Source organism: Ischnura elegans, chromosome 1, assembly GCF_921293095.1.
Source record: "Ischnura elegans chromosome 1, ioIscEleg1.1, whole genome shotgun sequence".
In the NCBI taxonomy this organism is placed as follows: domain Eukaryota; kingdom Metazoa; phylum Arthropoda; class Insecta; order Odonata; family Coenagrionidae; genus Ischnura; species Ischnura elegans.
The window spans coordinates 74,840,955-74,863,144 of NC_060246.1; the positions used below are offsets into that span (position 1 = coordinate 74,840,955).

At 42.3% G+C, this 22,190-nt stretch overlaps 1 protein-coding gene across 3 annotated transcripts in view; it reads left to right on the forward strand.

The window, feature by feature from the left end:
* Positions 1–22,190, forward strand: part of LOC124163639 (polypyrimidine tract-binding protein 1) — a 973,136-nt gene that overhangs the window by 71,609 nt on the left and 879,337 nt on the right. Inside the window, exon 2 of one of the 3 annotated variants that reach the window (XM_046540700.1) lies at positions 20,923–20,988. The exons of the other annotated variants lie outside the window; for them this stretch is intronic. The gene's annotated coding sequence lies outside the window, so the exon portion shown is untranslated. The remainder of the gene's footprint in view (positions 1–20,922; positions 20,989–22,190) is intronic. 3 annotated transcript variants of the gene reach the window in all.

Sequence of the window (22,190 nt, forward strand, 5' to 3'; positions counted from 1 at the left end):
TTTCTTGGTTTAGTCTTGATAATGCAGCAGTGCAGCGAAATATGTCGACTCTAGTTTAATAAATTTTTATGTGGAAAGTGCAAAGTGTTTCACTTCATATCTCAAAATACTCCTTGCAACCGTACGTAAGTGGTGCATTACCTTAAAATAAAATTAGTAATGAGGTTTAGTTATTCTGTACATGGAAGTTGATGGATTTTGCTCAATTCCAAATTGAATGGTCTCCAATTCCACTGTTGCGTTTCTCTCTGAGGCTCGACGTATTCATCCTCCGTCATAACTATAAACCCATCTCTCTCTCAATAGCATAGCCAAGTTTGCTCAACAGCTGACTGAATTTTAACTTCATTTTTCAAACGTCCATGTTGGTTTCCTTGTGTTGATAATTTTGTGAGGATTTGTTTTGAGCGTGCGAAGTTATTAGGTCCTTGGCTTCTATGTATGCCCACATTTCGTTTGCCCTTTACAACCTGAAGAGCCGCCAGATTATTTGAGTAATGGCGAACACAAAAAATAACTTCGACAACCGTGTCTTTAACGATTATGGATGCTCTTAAAACAGACTTTTCCTCGATTTTTGCGTCACCGACCGGTTGCTGCAATGAGTGCCTGGCGCCGGTCTGTGTTGATTTCCATTTTGGCTCTCTGCTGGGAAACGGTGAAGAAAACGAGTTATTGCTGGGGAATGAAAAAGGACGTTCTCAGTTAGGTACCCTTGTCTTGGAAGATATTTCTTGCCTTTATTTGATCACTTAAGATTTCGTTTTAGTCACCATTATTTAGCATTAGTCATTTTAGTGTGGTATACAACTATACCAACGTCATGGGATCAGTATTAATTGAAGTAATATTTAGTTATAAAAAGACGAAACCGTGCTCATTTTTATCATTTGCCTTTCCGTAAAGTAGTCCGACAAGTGGTGTGGCTAACTCCTGACTTAACACACATCTCAGGAAGGATACTTTGTTCACTGTTCCATGCACATACATGCGGGAGTAAAGTTTATTGTATTGGATGTGCGAGGGCTTCCCTTAAAGACGGTGAGTTCATGGTAACCTAAAGAGAGATAGAAATTCCGACCCTTACGAAAGCACTAGTAGTTCCCCTGAGTCATTTGGGTTATCGGTACATTAACCGCCTAATTTCGGCACCTCCCTCGCGTGTCTTTGAATTTTTCCAGTGAAAACTTCCTTTGGCATCTTAATTTCTTACACCCTGCAAAGGGTACTCGTTTTTCTCCCCTCACGTCCCGACGCGCGATATCGTCGCCAACAGACGCGCTCTTCTTTCTTAACCACCGCGGCGATGCTTATCTCAAGACGTTCCAATCAGGGGTTCATTTTTCAAAACGGCGCATTCCGTAACTTTAGTGGAGGGGCACTTACTCCTCAATCTCCCTCCGCCCATCCCCCAAGAGACCGCAGCGTGTGGATCAAGCCTCCCGTGTCGTGGTGTTAGGATCGTTCTATTTTTTTTGTACTGACAGGGATCCCACTCAACCGTGAAAACCTTGAAACCGCGAATAAGCCGTGAATTTAGTCTACCGTGAAAAAACCTGGAAATAGCCGTGAATATCATCATAAAACCTTAAACATCTCTCCAAATTTTTTGTAGAACTGCGATTGACAGGTGAAAAGAAAAATCGATTTTTCGATCATGTTTCAAGGCCGAGTCACGTGCAGATACTGTCCACGCATTTATCCACACAGGTGTATTCGACGGGCAGTTATTGGTCCAAGTGCCATGACGACACATTGACCTGTGATTGGAAGACTGGTAACCGGTAAAGTGATCATTAACCCTGGCGAAAAATCAGACACTTCTTCGCTTCCCTGCCACCCTACTACTTCCATTTTCCCGCTCACAACCAGGCCCTGCATTTTCCTAACGATAGGTGACGTCGGGAGAGATAGAACGTTCACTGCTGCGTTTGCACTCAGGGCGTCTGTCGCGTTTATTAAATTTGTAGTCAATGTGTGGCTGATGATTGTTACGTGATCAATATTTCCATCTAAAATGGCGTATCTACAGACCGTGAATTTGACGACATTCAGACCGTGAAAACCGGGAAAAAACCGGGAATTTTATTATTTAGTTGGAGTGGGAACCGTGACTGAGAACGTGTGGTTTCTTCCCAAGCACAGTACTTAGTAGATTTCCATCTAATGAATCACTGAAATTGACATACTCGAACTTATACATGTATGTATGCATACTTATGTATACATAGATGGGCTGTTGTATAAACATCATAACTGGCCAACAATCATTGGATTACGCGGCTCAATTCTCATATCAGCTAATCTTTACACGCCTACATATTTCTTCTCTTTAGCTTACCTATGCTTAGCTTACCTCTTCCATATACATTGCTCACGGTCTTTCTTTGCCATTATTGCCATTTATTTGTCCCTCGAGAATTGCCTTCAACATGTCTCGAGATGTGGGAGATCAGTGTATTTCGTCGTTCTATCAAGGTTTTCACGAGACTTCTGTTCTTTCCTACTTGTCTTGGGAATTACTGATTGCCTCACATTACAAACTGTTTGTCTTGATAATGACGCTATAGACGGTGGAATTAGTTGACAGCAAATAGAAAAAGTTTGTGGAACAGTACTTGGTTTTTGTTTCACCATGAACATTTCATCGTTCCACCAAGTAACGCCCAAATCAGTTGATTTTATTTTCATTCTGCTGTTCCACCGCATTTCGAAAGCCTCCGTCCTTGATTTCTTCGCTTCTTTTATTGTCCAAGCCTCACTTCCGTTGAGAAGCATACGCCAATGTAAGTTATGATGAATTGTTTCCTCCTTCGTTAATTGCAATTTATTAATAAAAATTCGAACAGTTAAAGTAGGTTTACATGGATCATTTTGCGAAAAACCCTGATCTCTATCCCCTACCAAATTGACCTTCCATATTCGTTACCAATGAAGGCCAACTACCTTTTATTCTGTCGTTAAGTGCTGTACTCTTCCGTGCCCTCCGCCGCTTACCTAACATTCTTTCCTCTCGCCCGGATTTTAACATTTCCTGCTCAGTACTCGCCCCATCCAAACCCTTTGGTCTCCTCCGGATCTGATCTACATCTACATAATAGCCCCCTGCGAGCCACCTCTAGGGTGTTTGGCAGGGGGTGATCAATCACCAGCATGCAGCATGCATTTGGACTCCCACATGCACACCACACCGTCCAAAAAACGTCCCGTATAATAACAAACTATAATAACTAACTGATGTGGACGTTTCCTCTCCTTGCTCATCATGATCAGTAATTATGCAATCAGAGTTGAATATCTCAGTTACTGAAGAGTAGATTTCTCGGATTAGGAAGTGACTGGAATATGTCCTTGCCCTCGGTGATGTACGGGTGAGAGGCATCCTTTTTTTTCGGGGGTGAGCGGGGGTTGTAGAGTCCCTTCCGGGACGCGTGCCAGGGACTCGATGGGTGGTGTGGCTTCCTCTGTCTCTGCTCTCATCTTCTCTCTCTCCCAGAAGAGAGAGACTATCCTCCCTCACATCCCGGACCCCTTTTTCTCCTCCCCTTCCGTAAGCGCTTTATATTTATAGTTCGGACCCGTCTTTCTGCCCCCCCCCCCCGCCCACCTCATTCTCCGGTTCAGTTGGTGGTCCTCCCGTTTCCCCACCCCCGCCCCGAATATTCTCGTTCTCCCAAATCCCTCCCTCCCACCTGCTCCGCAAGGACGGGCGACCAAGTCTCGACCTTGGCACCAGTGGCTCCGGGACCCTCTCTCACTTTCAGACGGACTTCCAGCCCTTCCCTTTCACTCCGTTCTCCCCTAATCGCTTTCGATGATGAGATGGGTGTGCATGGTGGTGACGGAGATGGGAGTGTGGGTGTCTACTATGTCGGTAGCAGTTCTCGCCTGAGCCCTTACTTCCGTCACCTAGGTCTTTGAGAGTGCAGCGCTGACAAAGAGAGTGGAAGACGAAGTCAATATTCGTTAAAGTCATTCATAGTGCTATCATTGTTCTATGTATGCACTGGTTGAATGAAAGAGAAACGTACCCTCTCGAGATCGAGTATAGGGTGATGGGTGATAGGATGTACGCCGAATGAAAAATGTTTGTATGCGGTAAGGTGGAAAGACCTTTGTTATTAACATTTTTTGTCGGCCTCGGTGACGGTGGGGTAAAGTCTTCGCCAGCCGAACCGTAGGTGGCGGGTTCGAATCCCGCCTGGGTAGGTGGTCCCTATCCAGGGCATGGCTGTTTGTTCGGTGCTTTGTTTATTCCTCCGTTGTAAAGGCCTCCATGCGCTGTTTACGGGGAAGTTGAAAATAAATAAATATTCCAAGTAAACCAACTTTAGCCTTTATACTTTCTTTGACTGGACTAGCTGGACTTGATTTATTATGGACTAGCCTGACTTAATTATAAGAGAATTTATTCGCCAATTTGTGATTTCATGTGCGTCATGATATAAAGTTGTTTTCTTCATTCCATGAAGATAAGTTTTCTACCATTTAACGCTTGAGAGTTCATTCGTCCACAAGTTCTTATTACGAATACTGTGTGGGTGGTTGTTTTTGGCCCTGGCGGTCTGAGGGTTGGATGGACGGATAAAGATGAATAAGACGAAATATTTAACGAATATGTAATAGAGAGGGTAGAGAGACCTTAACGAGGTTCTTGCATTCCCGTTGGATTTAAGAAAATTTCATTTATTTTGTAACATTGGACTGCTAATTATCGGTATTTACCTACTATTAACTCTTCACTATAATGTCGTCTTCTAATGTTTTGTTCAAATCTTACCATGTCCTTGATGAAACTCTCGTTTGTGGTCCAATTCTTATTTGTCAAAGGTTTTTAGTGGCGTTGTGCTGGTTTCTTACTGACGCTAACCGTCCCTAGTTTTGTCCTGTTGGTAATTGGATATATGGTCCGTAAAATGTTGCCATCATGGCTTTAAAGTTCCTCAGTCGGAGTCATTATTTTTTTCGCCTTCCGTTTGCCACTCTCGCTCCGTTGGGAGTGAAACCCTCGCATTCTTGACCTTCTTTTTCGGCCTCTACTGGAGCCATTCTGCCAGATCAAACTTTCGAGACCTTTACGTGGACACATTCCAGTGTCTCGTGTAAAGAACCCGCGTGAGTGTCCCTTTGGTGTCGTTGACATCTTCTAGAATGTAGCAATTAAGGTGACCGTGTGTTTCTGCGGAGTGCCTGGACGTTTGCGCAACCTCTTTCACCCGCCCTTGTCGTACTTATTATCATGGTCTCTTGGTTTGAATTTCTCAAGGGAAGGTGTTGGAAAATCTCTGCTCTGCTGTTGGAAAATCGCCATCAAGTCATTGGCCTCCTTACTACTTTATTCGATGATATATTTTTTCTGCACTTGAATTAATTTAAAGAATTATATTGGTGATAAAATTTGTTTAATTTTGTAAGGTGTGCGTCTATATATAGGTGAAATCGATTGAATATGAAAGAAAAAATACATCGAAGGGGTCAGAAATCTTCAGTCATGCGAACGAAACGGGGATTTATCGCTACTACTGAGAGCAGTCTAAAGGCTCATTCCTCTATCAAGTCTCATTGCCTCAGAAGCCTTCTCGCAACTTCATCGCGTTAACATGTTCACGAATTAAGTCGCCGCCGCTTTACTTTCTCCTCAATCCACGAAAGCCAATATTTTGATGCGTTCGGTGATGAATGCTTCAATTGCCGTCTTGAAGCGCGACGCCGATTCGCCAGGATTGACAAGGCAGGGATTATAAAGCCAAATTGCCGAGTGAAAATTGCATATATTGTCAGTATTCTACGTCATCTGTGATACTGCTTTAGTTTTATGGCGTAGTATTTTTTCCATTTTAATCGGAGGTTATGCTTCATTGCGGCAATAATCTATGCCTTTTGAATGCCGTACGTTCTTCACTTACAAGCAATGCTGTTTAGTCTGTTATTTTTATAGTTTTACCGTGATAATCCAATTGTGGAAAAGAATTGTAGCGGTGAAATATGAAGTTCGCCAAATCTGGTGCTAAACATCGGAATGCTAGGATTCTCTCGGCAGCTCTTTGCGTGATCATCGATGTTTCGAACTCAGCTTGCGACCCACTTCCGTCGTTCGTTCCATTTTCATCTGCTGAAGAAAGTCGTGATCGTCGTGGTCCCGGGGATTTGTGGCCAAAGCATATAAAACTAGATATTTTTGCTGGAATGGATTTGTGTGTGTTACGACCGAAAGCATCTCGGCACGAAATCTTTGCCAAGCGCCGGGCTCTGAGTCGTCGGTCGGTCGGCGGTCCTCTTGTGATGGGATCGGATGTTTTGAGTCATCTGTTGCAGACGCCACGGAACGCTACGCGCTGAAAAAATATACATTCTATCCTTTTCGATCCTGATTTTTTTAATGTACTGTTATCCTTAAGTGTTTTCCGTGTGCTTGATTGCATGGCGTTCATGACATTGTAGGCCGTCGAAAACCGAGTTTTGTAATGATACCGGGAAAGTTTTAATTTTCATTTATCATGGAATTTTCGCACCATTTGTACCCAATTTTTCTATTTGCCGCGAAAATTCTTAAATTTACTCTTTCCTTTAGTGCTATCAATTACCCTTCATGGAGAACTTCGTTCTTGCTGTTTGGTAAAATTGTTACTGTTTACCAGGAGTTATTCCTGCCTCATTTTTGACATTCATTACGTTAGCGCATTTTAAATTATTTATTAATGATTCTGTTGTTGTTACACCAGGTTTTTGTATTTGTGTGCCAAGTTCTGTTTGCGAAGCTTGACCAAAATAATTCAAAAACCCTGTAGCGAATAGCTATTTGTAGTGCTTTATCAACTTGGCAGAATCCATGACTTTAATTTCGAATTCTCTTCAACTTTTCTCTCTTCGAAGAGCACACAATACTCGCCTTCGATTGAGATGGCTTGGTGTTGTAACTGGTAGCATCCAGGTTCGAATCCCGGCTCAACCAAATGATTTTTTTCATGGCTAATCGCATCCTCGGTGTGTCTAAATTCAATTTCATTTGTCCATTATCATTTATATTAGCATTGAAAACTCTTTCTCAAGTATTTCATTACGAGAAATGAGGTCAAATCCTTTAAAAAATGTAATGTGGAACCGATCTAAGAGAGCTCGATAAATATATATTTAGTCACCATGTTTGAATAGTGCGTGTAAAGGACAGTACTGAGGCATCGCTCTCTCGTTGCCCACGTAAGGTCTTGCGTGTTCGGTTTCCTCGTCCTGTTTCGAAAGTAATGAAGTCAAAAAGAGTGATTTTACAGCTGCGTGATATGCTGGTAACTCTGGAGTCACGCAATCCATGGCATATTCTGGGAGCCATTAATGGATTTCGTAATATAAGTCGAAGGCTTTAGTGATTACGACATTACCAAAAATTCGGGAAGGATAATTAACGTGGGAAGGTGTTGATGATAATCAAACCGATTTCCCTTATTACCTGTAACGTCATGAGACCTTTAATAATGGGATTTAAAAGCTCCTTTGATTACAGAGTTGCGGTTCTCTGGTTAATTATGGGTTTGAAGAAATTTTTATTTCTGAATTGATTCATTTTTGGTCTTACTATGGGTTAGGCTCCGCGTCGCTTTTTATTTTTGAATTCTTATTCTGAGTGGCTATACCCGAGAGTAAAAAAATGTAATTTTTATGTTCAAATTGCACCCTATAACAATTATATTTTTTCCGTCAAATAAGCCACCGAACACGCGGACCTCTTACGTTGGTACTTCAGTTACGTGGAAATGTAAAAACCGTTCAAGCGTTAGTATCTGCCCCATGATAATTGATGTGTAGATTCCCTTTTGTTTTTAATTGCATATATTCCCTTTATTATGGATTCCGTAAGTTTTTAAATATGAAATTGAATAACGAGTTATGCTGAGAAGTTCTTTTTCAGCCATTCTTGAAATGTCTTAAAATTCGAGCCATATTTCCCTGGTTAGTGTCAAAGAACCGTGTGAGTGGACTTCCTGCGTTGTACCCAAAACATAATACCATGGTCAAAAAGATAGGTAGACCATAGTTTTAGATGTTTTCAACATAACAAAGTGCACACCTCAAAATTTAATAGTAAGTAAGGCAAAGTAAAACCTCTTGAGTATTGGTGTCGGAATTTCTGAGGAATCCCTCTGATGCATGATGTAAAAGTTCATGAAATTCATGAAAAGTTCAAAAATTTTATGAAAAATTCGAAAAATGAATATTTGGTTTCTATATCAGGAGCTACCCCAATCGGTTGACGTCTGCTTTTGCTCGTCAATATCTTCCTATGTGTTAAAAGAAGTTTGTAGTGCGTAAAGGGTTGTATGCTGCTAACGCAGTGGCGTCCGGGAATGCTATCCTTCGAACAGAGCCCCCGATCCGTCGTCCGTATTTGTGTTGTTTGCCCGGCTCGCGACATGGGTTGTTATCGCGTCGTCACCTGGGGGACGGTAACAACGCTCCATGTGCGCCTGGCACCGCTCCAGTTGCCTTCCCACCCTCCACCGCGCGTCTCCTCCACGCTCCTCTTCTTCGGGCTTCCGGTCCCGAGGAGCGGCGGTTGCTGGCTGTCGGCCCCTTCTATCTTTCCATTCAGCAATTCTATTCAGTGAGGAGTTCCTCCTTTGCGTTTATCAGCGTGTCCATCTCTTTCCGCAATCCCACCTATTCCATGTGTGATCTCGTGTAGCCTCGGATGCATGGGCTAATGAATGTGAAAGCCTTGCATTTCGGCGAAAACCGCTGCGAAATGTCATTCAGATAGGGTGGAATGCCAGCGTAGTCTTGATAAAAGAGGGATGGAGTCTAAGACATAGCGTGCAATATACCCTTCCTGGATGTATTCACGTGTTTTAGGTAGGGTGGATCACCTATGCACTTAATCTGGAAATCTGTTAGTAATAAAGCGCGTGAGCACTAATGGTGTGCCTAACGTGTGGGAGAACCTTCATCACTGCAGAAATCACCTTGGTGTCCACTAAAGAGTCGTTCATAGGGAGTGAAATTTTGATGCTGATGCACTAGAGTATTGTGCCACGATTCGGTGCAGATAGGCATTATTAATTATTAATCTTGCTTGGAAAAACTTTCGTGATGCCCTCCCCGCTTGCCCCCTGAATTGGCGTATGAGGCTAAAAATAATTGTGAACGGTCAATACATATAAGAAATATAATCCTCTTGTTTATCTGTAGTAGTCTTCATAATCTTTCCGTTCGCAACTAGGATTCGCCACTGAGTTCCGAGCGTGGTAAGGCGTCGATTACGCGTGTCCGCCACCCGAATTTGTTGCAGTTTCTCCTTCTGTGTACTCTGTAGAATATATCACCACCTCTCTCGCCCAATCTCGGATCCTCGGCCAGATGCCCAAGTGGGGCTGATTGAAAGATTGCGGCGTCGACGCGGAAGGAAGGGACTTTGATTTGCGCTCTCTCTTTAGGCCTTCTCCCACGCGCACCCTTAACTTCCCGCGCGTGCTAATTGGTTTGCCCTTCGCGGCGCTGATGCACTGGTTTTCGCTTCTTCTTCTGGGAGCTGCAGATCGTGGTCGTTTGTGTGTATCCGTGGATCGTAAATTTCACGCTGATGCTCCACCGGTAGTCATCGCCTGCTGCTATCTCTCTTTCTCTACTTTGGACACGTTGAGCGAGCTCTGAATACACCTTTCGGGGTCGGCGCCAAATTATCTTCCAGCTTCCAACGTGGCGTGGCGTACTACGTCCAGGGAACGATCATCAGTATGAATGGCTCGCTTTATTTAGGAGCGTTCACGAGGCGTTTGGAGTTGTTTATCGACTCGCTAGGCGTTTTCTAATTGTGGCGTCATCTAGCCACAACTTACTTCTTCACTGTCAGCAGATATTACTTCGGTCTAATTGGTCTTCCAAATATTTTTATTTTGTATGAAATCACTCGTCTCTTCAACATCAGTGAACACGACTCCTTGGTAACGTATCTTTTACCCTCTGTATAGCTCCATAATTCCCGAGATTTGTACAGAAACCCTGTATATATATATACATTTCGTCGATAAATTTTTTGGGCAACGTTTTTAGTCGGTTTCAAAATTTTTGGTGTTCAATCGCCGTACATTTAACGCATAACATTGCTTTTAAGAAGAATTTATCTATAAAAATTGTGATCTCGTGTACGAAAATCTAATTATTCAAAACATTGCTATTCCTGGGACACTTAAACGCAAGTCCACAGTGATTCGAAGCGTAATTTTGTGTCATCTCGATCGATTTAGCGAAAATGCTGTCTAAAATCTTTAGCTATGGTCAATAAATATCATTTTTTAAAGCTAGAGTGATGGGTAAATTATTTTATCGGTATTTTTCCTTCAGAAAAAATGACTTTTCTAATAAAAATCCAATCTTTGGCTTGCATATATTTTTTTGTTCACAGCTTATGAGGTGCGACAGTAGTATGATCACTTATTTTCGTTTGCAACTCGTGAAGTGACCGTTCGAACGTTCGCACAAGGCTTTCGGTAAATTTCCACTCATGCTCGAACTTCCTTGACCTTTCTGGCTGGCCTTTGACGAAAGTTCCTTCCCCTCCTCGGACGCCGTGGTATAATTTGCATTTTTTTTTCAAGGAGCACTGAACTAGGCGAGTTCTTATGGACCATGTGACGCTTTCGTTTCAACCGCGGAGCTGGTAGCCTTTTTTTTCCACGGGCGTGCAGGCGTATTTCAGTCGCGCCCAGTTCATTAAGTCGGACGGTTTTTAGTCGTCGGGGCGCCGGGCCAACTCGAGGGCCCGGAGGATTTTATTTAACCTTTTTCGCGTGGGTGGCAATTTGCATCTTTGTCGAATTCTTCTTCTTCGGGCCTTATTTCTTTTCCTGCATTCGTTTTCTCAGATCCCTCGCGTGTCGAAATGTTTCGTTTGATTGGTGTCCGGCGTTGCGATTTCGAAAGAACACATGTGTTACCTGAATTTATCCCAGCCTCTTAGCTTGTCTTCGCAACCGAGAATTTTGCCACTACTTTCCTTTGCCTCTTCATCAACTCCCGTCGGTCATTAATGATTTTTTTACTGGCCGTGGAATATACAAGCGAAAATTTTGAGGTAGAAATTGTTGACGGCGGATAAGAGGTTGCGCTGACATACTTTTAAAGTTAAGAGGCTCTGTGTCAAATTAAACGTAACGTTGCGTACTCTCTATTTCAGTGGTCTTTTTTCACCGTACAGTCTCTTCGTTTGGATGCAAAAGTTTATACATCTGAGTGTCGTGTTATTCTGTGTTAGTATCGCCTATTTTGGTAGGTTCAAATGGTAACCAGAAATCCGTTCCGTACCACCATAAACTTAAAGAATAAGGTTGTTTGGCTTCTCAGCCGGGAAATAAAAAAGTTAAAAACATCTGCTTATGCATCTAATAGACCGTGCCAACTGCTGATTTGCTTCTCTGTACGTTACTTTTGTTATCATGCTTTATATCAATATCCGATTACGGTAGCTTGGGGATAATTGTTCGTGTGCATAGGATGAAAAAGATAATACTTTGTAATTGTGATACATAGACGTGCTTATGAAAGTATTATTATCAAGCTAAAATAATCCTGAAAATTACTCTCTGAAGAAGCCCTGATAGTAATTTTTTTATATCATGGATCATTGTGTGAGTGACAACGCTAGCTATCATTTTAGACGACATTTGAGACCGTTGAGAATCAATTTATTGGCGTAACGAAATAAGTTTTATCAGATCATTTAATGTCACCTCCTTGTCTTGGTTCCCGAATTCACTCGGGGTGTGCGTCCTGTATAGGTGAGTTGAAAGGCATGTAATGTTGGTCGGTGGGGGTAAAGAGGTGGCCCTACCTCTTCCATGTGTCGACTGGGCGGACAGGCGGCTTGTTATCGCTGCTTAGTTCGTCCCCGGTCCCATAAACATCGTCAGCGCTCTTCTTTCGTCACACTGAGTACGAGAGGACTGCCTTCCGTCCGCCCTGTCACTCAAGTGCTTTCCTTTTACCTTTCCTTTTCCCTTTACTTGGTCTAGTCTTTTATTAGTCCCCCCGTCACGTTGTTTTCTTTATTTACCTCCGCGCGATAACGTGCTCTCTCTCTCTTCGAGGACTTGGAGCTTAATTGACAGGGTTTACGCGAAACAACTGTGAGAGGCGAGGGCGTCATTGCAGCGTAGTTTCCCGATTTGAGTAATACCACTACGGCCAAAAATATCCCTTAAATTGTCCCATGTTTTTTTTTCGCTGTTGGTTTAAAATTTTGGAAGTATTAAAGTGTGCGATTTTCGGCGATACTTTGTGGAATTTGGTGAACACTTAGGACGAATGAAGTATAAACTTCGTTTTTCCACGGAAGTTTAATTAGAAACGACTATGGTTTCGGCGTGGTTAGCGTTGCCGAAATATGAAGCCAACCGTCGTAACGAAGGTCGTTTTTATTAATAATTCTGTGGAAAATCGGTTAAAACGTTATTCGTTGAAAATGATTCGAATTATGATCCTGTTTACTCTTGTTGGCGTGAATTATTCCAACCGTTTCGAGAGTCAGTGCAGTGCCAAATGATCGAAGTACTAACATTCATGTTGCCTTCTTGGAATGTAATAAATTACCGCCATATTTGTGAGAGAAGTGGCGATAGTAATTTTTATGATAAGTTGAAGCCAAGTCCTTGTTATAAAAAATAGCATTCAGCTCGGGTATATGCTAACAGAGGTCCTAGGTGTTGTATGATCTTAGATTTTCCCGGCGTATCAGCGGCAGAAAAGTTTCTCGGGTTTTCCACCGGTTGATGTCGTCCATGTCTACCGACATTTCGAGCAGCGACTTGCTGTTCATCCTCAGGGTATTTTCCGAATGATCCCCTTCGGAAGATTCCCTGAGGATGAACAGCAAGTCGCTGCTCGAAACGTCGGGAGACATGGAAAACATCAACCGGTCTAAAACCCGAGAAACTTTACTGCAGTCCTAGGTCTTACTTGCCTCTTAATCTTAAATCCAGTGACCATGTCCACCTCTTAATGGCTTATTTCGTCAAGTACAATGTTTTCCTATTTTTTTCGTTGGATAGAGATGCCATGTTATTAGGTGGGTGTCTTTAGTCTGTGTCATGCCCTCATCATTCCGCAGCATCGACATAATATTCGAAGCGAACTCGTAAACGAAGCCGGCTGCCTAATGTAGCCTATTGTGCTGTATTGAACCTTGGTGAAGGAATGATGTGGGGTGGCGAATATCAACCTTCATTTAATGGCTCGCCATTCGAGTCATGGAGGATTTCATTGGCGGGGGCAATGAAAGGTGCATTAGCAAGGCTGCGCACTTAATCCGTCTTTTGTCTGTCGTCCGTTCGGTTGCCAAATCCTTTGTCTGACCGCACTGGAAGCTATCGTACTATTTCTCGTTTTGCCTACCTTCAGGCGAGCACCCGGGTCGTTTTTTCCTCTTGATTTCTTTTGTTTGGTTCCCACCTTATTTTTCCTTCGTCATTTCGCTTCCATTTTTTCTCTTCCTACCCATCTCGTCGGAAGTTTTCCATCACCATCGATTTCTTTTGGTTTTGTTGCTTCCAAGACGCTGAGGCGGTGGTCTATTTATTTATTTTTATCCCTGGAAATGAGTCGAGAGAAAAAAAAGGCTGCAGTATGTATTCATTTGACACTAGAAAAGTTAATTAATGAAAACGCGACTAATTCAGAGATCGCATATAATTTTTTGGGTCCGCGATTGATTTTCCTTTGTTTCCCGAAATTCCACATAAAACATGCTGATTGGTTGAATAGCGTTCTGCACGCCGTGGTGAAATAGAAAGCAGAAAGAAAATTAATCCCCTGTAGAGGCAAATGATGGATAGAATGTCGGTTCAAACACGGCCTGGATAACGAGGACTGTTTTGTTTTTAGGAGAGGTGTGCGATTTAAGCGAAATGAGGAATAGCGATGAGAAGATTTATGTGAGATTTTATTCTTAATGTTAATTCTAGTAAGTATCTGATAAAATGGTTGATTTCAGCTGAAGATCGCCTCTCGCAATAGTCAACCAACTTGCTCATGCCTCTTCTCAATGCACTTGAATAGGCTTTGTGGAAGCGATGTCAACGTCGCCTTGTTTTGCGGACGATGGTGGTGGCTCGGTGGACACGTTTTGAGGAAAAAAATTGCAGCCACTTTGGAAGACCATTCACCTGAGCTGCCTTTGATGCGAATGGAACTCCAATTGTTGTTTCCGTTACAAAATCACCATGCTCCCTCTTGAATGTATTCGAATGGGTGTCCACTGTCGTCAATCTCGACTGCAATGGTGGCGGTAATTGTCCTGTAGGTAAATGTAGTGATTTACGGGTGCTCTTATCAACGTTCCCTGTCTGCATGTGTACACGGAGACCGCTTGATCCTTGGGAGTGCGATGCTTTCCTCGGATGTGCACGAATATTGATTAAGTACCTGTCAATTCTGCAGTCCTGCTCCTATTTTTTAAGTTTGCATGGAAAAAAGGAAGACGTAACCTTGTGAGTAAATTTTATTGACGCTAGCATGTGTCCAATACGTACCATTGAGCAGTTCAACAGGGTACTCATCGCGCGAAATAAAATTAGATTTTTTGGTATACCTTCGGAAGTTATGCTCTTATTCATACGACTTGGCGTCTTTGTTAGGCAATGCTGTAATTGAACTTCGAATGTAAAAACGGCTTCGGATTTTTGTTGATGACCTCAGAAATAGAGCACCTATACGAGTGGTACGTGACGCAAAAAAAAAATACCACCGGTCGAGAGGGAGTGATACGCCCAATTAACAACCCTTCCTCCCGTTTTTCAACTCAGACAATCCTGGGGTGCAGACATATCGTCTCTTCTCCAACGAACCCAATCTCCCCTTGCGTTTGGACTCGGGAGGAGCGAGTTGGCCCCAAGGCTTTGGCACGCAATTTCCACGGGTCCGAATGGCACACTTGGGGGCGTACTGCTGCCGAAATATTCCCGGCCACTCCCCGCCGGGGGATGGGGTCAGGATTTGCAGACCTCCTGTTTCTCCCTTGACGGAAACACACATTCGTATCGTACCTACTAATTAGTCCGTTCTGCGGTTGAACTCGAGCCGGTCGTCGTGTTCCCCGAATCATCAGGGGAATCGAATGCACTCGGCCGTCTTGGATTTCCCAATTAGTTACCGTGAATGTAATGGCCCGCGGTGGACGTGCGTCTGGATTGGATCGGACGTACAGGCTTGTAAGCAAAAAAGAATTTCGGTACAGTGTATACGGACGCAGTACTTAACCGAAGCACGCGTGATCTTCCCATGCGCATTCTAATTGAATACCGGTAGCTTATATGCTAAGAATCTCGTGAAAATTAGAAGATAATCTAGGCGTAGCCTCAGGATATCTCTTTTTAATATGTTCACTACGTAAAATGCATCAATTCCCTATTGCTCTTATGCTAGTCAGAATAAACAGCCACCAAAAACTGATTATGACCCTCAAAATTTAAAATATTTTAAGGTTTGTAGCGTAAAATCTCAGCTTCCGCCCGCCTCTGTTTCAGCAACCTTTTTAACCAGTAAAAGGCCAATGTCAATTATATTCAAACAAAATTCCGCAGATATGAACAAAACCACAAAACAAACAGTAAATCAATAAATAATCAAACGTGGCATTAGTAATATTTTATGCAAATCGAGTGATGGCCTTAACTTGTCTCAGCTGTGATAAAAAATGGAAGTTATTTAGATGCTTAGTAAGATAAAACTGCCTGATAATTGATCTAACGTTTGGGCGTGTGTTAGCGAATGTTATAAACGCCTCATTGTATGTAACGCATCAATTGTACTAACGTTAATTGATGCACTATCTGTTAAAAACTGTTATGAAAGAATCTTTGAGCGGTATTGCGGTTAAATTTAGGAGGAACGGTGGTTTAATGCATCCGGTGTGGAAGTGTTCCCGTTAACAATATTTCCCTGAAGTTCCATTTATGGATTGACGCCCACTGGTAAGCTTCAGTGTCGGCGATAACTTCTTTAAGAGAAATTGAGTTGGAGTGCGTGTAATTTGAGTTGGCCCTCTTCATGCTCGTAAGTCTTTATTTTCCTCTCCCCTCATCCTTCCGCGAGCGCTCTTTCTTTTTCCCTCGCAAGCAAAGAGTGCTCGAGGAACCCCTTTGATTTATTTGATGGATTCCATTTCGTACAAGTCCCGCAATATTTTTTTCTGCCAATTTATCGAGTAGCACCTCCCCCAACCCTCCTTATGTTTGGCCCTTCCCCCATCCATCTCATCCCGCCGCCCCGCCCACCCCTTCTCTCCGTCATTTCCTTTCTTTAGCGACCACCGATTGATCCACCTGTTGGGCCATCCCCTGCGGGGCTCTTCCGTGATCCGCCCCCGGCCTCTGCCGCCGCCGCGCGGTGTGCCCCGGGGGTGGGCGGCGGTGGCGAAGTCCGGACTACCCACGTTGGCGGTTAACACGCTTTCGGTTCCGGCCACTCCGGGGTCGCCTCCCCTCTCTTTATTCTCGCAAATCATCTTGTCTTCACACTTCACTCTCTCTTCGCTCCAAACTCTTCTCAAGGCCTGGTTACACGAATCATCAACACGTACGGGTTAATGTCTAAATTCATGAACGTGAGAATGAACGCCAAAATGCACCGTGTAACCACCCAACTTGTGCGAATGCATGCACCGAAAATAGAACCTGTTTTAATTTGGTTCATGCATTCGTACATGTACCGTTTCGGTCCACCAAAATCATTCACGCAAACGTACATTAACTTGTACGTGTTGATGCATCGTGTAACCAGGCCTAAATTATTGCTGAAGTAAAATATACTCGTTTATAAACATCTATTCCTACTGTGAATATATGGTGAGCTCATATTACAAAACTTAGGTTTCCAATTGCAATCATAGCATAAATTGCCTTTTACTCCAAAATCCAGGGAGAATTAAAATATAAACAACGGAATGTATAAGAAATCAAAATAAATGTCGATATAAAATAGGGTCTCCTCCCCCGCTGAACAAAGAAGGATGTATTCATATTTCGATCAGTTAAATGCACCTGCTAATGCGGGCTATGGTAATTGTAATAATACGGCTGTAATTACTGCAGCTCATGCATATAAAGGTCTATGTTTACGCGCTGTGCTTAGATTGAATTAGGAAATCGGAAAGGACGTGTTTGAGTTTTGAGAGATGGAATTTTGGTGAGTCGCTATATTTATCGGCCGGAAGGGAATGAATTCATAATTATGAGAGGACTAAGAGGTAAATTTATTATTTGAATATTTTTCAGCGATAAGATACAGTCTTCAGTGATCATTCAGACTATAGTTTTAACATTGCTTAGTGTTATTTATTCTTTAGTAAAAAAAGCCTGTATGTTCTGAATAGTTATCAGACAATATGTGAAGGAGGGCTAAGTAGTACACCAAATGTCATACCGGCATATCAACCCTTAAATATGCAGATTGGATGTTTATAATCTCTTCGCTCAAAAAGGTAAAGGCTTCAACAAACTCGGAGCTCTTATCCAAGTTTAGTGATGCAGATTAATGTCCGATTCGCTCCCTTGATACACTCGTGCTCCAGCCCTTCTATCCAAACCTCTCCAGGTCAAAAATACCTGGGGCAGCTCTCTGCCTTTGTGTCCCTCCCTACCGTCAGCTGGGGGCGCTGGAAATGGACCGTTGGCCGTGCTTTTCCGCTGCGCCACACTTGCAGCTTCTCCTCCTCGCTGCACTCCTCTGGGTCTCGTCTCTGGCCGCCACGGTCGCGCCTCGTTTCCCGGCATCCGTCGCCGCCGTCCGCCGGGAATCCGCGGTCATCCATCCTCCCGCTCCGAGGAACACGCTCTCCTGCCTTTCCGAGGCTGTCCTCAACCCGCGTTGCGACGTTTCTCACATGTCCTCGCTTCTTCGTCGCTCGTTTTTCACGTCCGTTCTCCGTGTGGGGGAGGGAGGGATGATGGCGAGGTCTTTGCCTTCGCTTCCTCTTGTTCATTCCCCATACTCTGCGTGGACGCCCCCATTAGAGACTGAATAATATCCATTTATTTCCAATGATGAAGATAAATTTAATAAAATAATAAAAATAAATTGGTCATTGGGAAAGGTCAGAGGCTGTGTCCAGCGCACAGTGTGTCCTGAATACATGCATTTTGTTTCCGCGTATTTATGGAATAACAGCTGGACTGTATGAAGAATTCACCTCGTGCTTTCGCTTGATTGAAATGGTCTACCAGATGACGGGGAACATTTAAACCTGGAAAAGCCTGTAGTAATGTACCAACGCGTTCGGTTGGGAACCCGGAACTTAATTGTTTTATTGGAAAATCACCTGTATTTGTGGATGACACCATGTCATATGTGATATTCTATGTTATTTCCCTCTCCTCCGAGGACGAATGTGAAGCTTTCTCCGAGATTATTACCCGTAAATCTTTTCAGGGTTTCCACCCACTTGATAAACATTAAAGTGAAAGAAAGTTAAGCCCCAAGGGGGGAGGAAGAGTGATAGAAATAGGCTTGTGAACAGGGGAAAGATACGTGAATGTTCAGTATGTTGGAGAGGGTGCTTGTAATGGTGGGTAAACTATCGATAAGGTAAATGTCTGAAGATTATAGTGGTGGGCATCGGAATATGGAAATCCTGCGGTGAGGGTAGGATGCTAAGTAAACGAGGGATGAGGAGGTTGAGATCGTGTCCCATTTTCATAATGGGTTGAGGTAGGGTGAGATTAATGGTAAAATTGTGAAAGAATAGCTCTCTTTCTCAAAGAAAAAGCCTGCTGCCTTAAACGCCGACGTAAGCCGGTGGATCACCTTTGGGAATGCACAATAGGGAATTTGTTTTTCTTAAATTCAATCTCAATAATTTTATATTGAAGACTAGAAAGTTCGTAATTGGAGTATTAACCCTCTTAGAGTCACGGGCCGATTTATCGGATTTTGCTTTACGGGAGAAAAGTGCTTTGAGCCGATATATTGGCTCGGGCGTAGACCGGATTTCAAATCATAAATTAATGATACATTTTGTTGTATCTCTCATACAATAAGTCAGAACATTATAAGGAACAAATAATTGTTATTTTGGGAACTAAAAAACATTACATTGATATCTAACATGGTAACTATATTTTTATTTTTCCATTGAGTGCTTAAAGTTCCATTTCCATTAAGTTCTTAAATTTACGCTAGCACTTTTCGTTAGAACTTCCAAATTTCTGTACCTCTAAGAGGGTTAATGTGCTCACTTATTTCTTCTCATCCTTTTGAACCGCTTCCCTTGATGATTTAAACTTTCTTTCATGGAAAATCCGCGACTGTGAAGAAAAGATGTATGCAATTCTTTTTCAGTTCAAGAGCTTGGGTGCTTAGAAAACATAAGTTGAGAGTGATTCATTAATTAGAGTGGGTCCTACTCGTTTTCGTGATGCTGGGCCGCTGTTGCCTCCGCTCGCCGTGTTCTGGAAACTCGCCACAAGGAATTCTAGCCTTGAGTTTGTTGTTACTCGCCCCAGTGCTCATTAATATATTGGGCTTTCTTAATTAGTCCCCAGTTCTCCCGTAAGAGTTTGGGATCATCCGTTGGTAAAATATATGCCACCCACCATGGAAGTATCTTCAACTAACGAGGTTGAGAATATTGTGAAAATTATTTTGCTCACCGTTTAATGCTGGTTGTTGGGCTGAGTTGAGATTCTGTGCAGTTAATTCTATGAATAATGAAAACTGTCTTAGTAAATGCCTCAGAACAGATGGTTGGTGGAAATAAGCCACTTGAGTCTTTCAGCGTGCGTATTTTTTGGCAGCTTCGCTGTGTACTGAGGTTCATTCACTGGAAGAAGTTTGAAATGTGCTCGATTTGGTTGGCCCTCAAAAAGATAGAAATCGTTGGATTTATTTATATTTTAAAGGTTGTATCTAAATGCATGTTATCTTCAGTCGTCAGATATCCTCGTGTCAATAACCAGCATTGTGAATTCAATAACAAGGTATAATCCTGGTTTAACTTACCTATCAATCTTTTTTTATGACTCTTATTAAGTCCTTTGATGCTTATTTTGGATATATTTCTTGCTTTGTGTAATTTCTCCTCATTAATGTCATTTTATTTCTTCTTTGAATACAAGAGGTTGCGTTAGCATCTTCCTTAGTTACCTCGAAATGTTGAATATGGAATTTTCTGAATTTTTATCGATCTGCCTTTCATTTGGAATTCTCCAGACCACTCCCTTGATTGCAGTGTACATTGCACTTGCATCTTCGCTATGGCCACTCCTCTTTCGGATTTAGTCATCCACCGTCGCGTCGCGTCGTAGGATATGTTGTGAGCGGAACATATTGAGTAAACTTCATGATAATATGAACTCAAGTATATTACTTCGTTATGGTCTTAAAGAATATTATAATGGGTTGTCAACTATGTCCGGATTTAAATGTGTCACCCGGAAACGTATGTAGTTGTAATCATCCGTGCAAATTTTGAGCGTACAAGAATTTACTTATCGTTGACATTTTCATTTCCATTGTGAAAGGGATGTTTTACAGTCTTGAAGTCCATGTAAAGGCTGCGATCCTGAATATGCCATCATCCTCAATGGGTCGTTTTTATTGCATCTGTTTGGAGAAATGTATCTTTACAAAGTGTTATCCTGCTAACATGTTGTTATTGGTTTGATGTTTACTTCCTTGAACGTAAATGTTCGACTCCCTGTTTAGAGGCTTGTTTCGCCGTTAACCGTTGATTATGTGGAATATCTATGGCTATTATGGGGTCCTCCCAATTTTAATGGGGTTCTTCCTCTTTAATAGCCTGAAAAAGTGTTTAAAAGTTTACACCGCACGGTGAATCTTTTGCGAGAAGTCTCACTCAGAAGGGGTTATTGACTTCGATTGCTGTTGTACTTTTTTTCTTCCACATTTCTCATGCTAATTTCCTTTGTCTTTGTATTTTTTCAGGTGAGTCTACTTGACGCAATATCCACGTTGTCTTACCGATTGCTGTATCGCTGTGCGCGCGCAACGGTACGTAGAAACACCGTAGTCATTCCATTGTTTTGCCTCGAAGGACTCTCCTTCATTGATATTCAGTGCGGTTCATCCCGTTCTGTCACCATGCTTATTTTTTGTGTGCCCCGTGAGTTGCGGTCTTCCGCTTATCTGCTGGCATTTTCCCTTCCATTTGCATTGTCTCGAGTACATCGCTCTCTAGCTATTCAAACCACTAATTAGCGCCTACTATCCTGTCATATAGGAGTCGTATGATAAACAAAATAAGAATTGAAGTGCAAATGTGTGTTTGTGTTGAAGGCAGAGTATGAGACTTAAATAGGATTTGGAATGGTGGTTTCGTGATCATTAGTGAAGGGAGTGGTTGAAGAATAACTCGTTTTTAAGTTTATTTATAAAGGAGTGTCATCCTTTAAAAAATGTATATGTAATATTTTCGTTGATTCATGCTTTGACATGAATTGTTCTTCTGAGTGTATTATCTTGAGTTAAACTGCCGCTCCGATTTTTGATGGGCCATCTTATGTTTTGCTGTCTTCTAGTTCTTGGTATATTTCGGGTGAAAATGTATTTTTGATGCCTTTTATTTACGGTTTAAAAGGTTTGAGTCACGTTACGCCGTATCTTGTGCGGAAACGGTAGGATCTTGGATTTTCTTAGGTAAGCTCAAGGATCACGATGATTGGTGAGGAAATGTTGAGTAGTGCTTCAAAATGTGTATTTATTTATGTCCGCGTATGTAATTTTCGTGTTTTCCTCAGCGCTCTTTTTCTCTCTTTTTTGGGGGGATTCTTTTTTTTCTGTCGTAGCGGCCGGTGTTAACCATGTCTAACCCAGAGCTACTTTTGGGAGAAATCAAATTTCAAGATTTTTCATTTTGATAACTTGAAAATTAAACAGTCATCCATAATTATTGTGGCAGCTGATTATTTCGTCATTACAATTTACACCACAAAATAATACGTATTTTTGATATTTCCTAAATAGAGTAGGAATTGTTAACATTTTTGATGTTACTTAGAAGTAACACTGGGTTAGGTATAATGGGTGAAGCAGTTGGGATCTTGGGAGACGGTTTACATACTTTTTCCTAATGCATCGTAAGAAAAAGAAATTTTGCTAGCAGTAAAATACCTATCCTGATTTAGGGATCACGCTATGCGTGCCTATGACGTATAAGAAATGACTGAATACATCCTAACCTTTCGCTCTTGCTT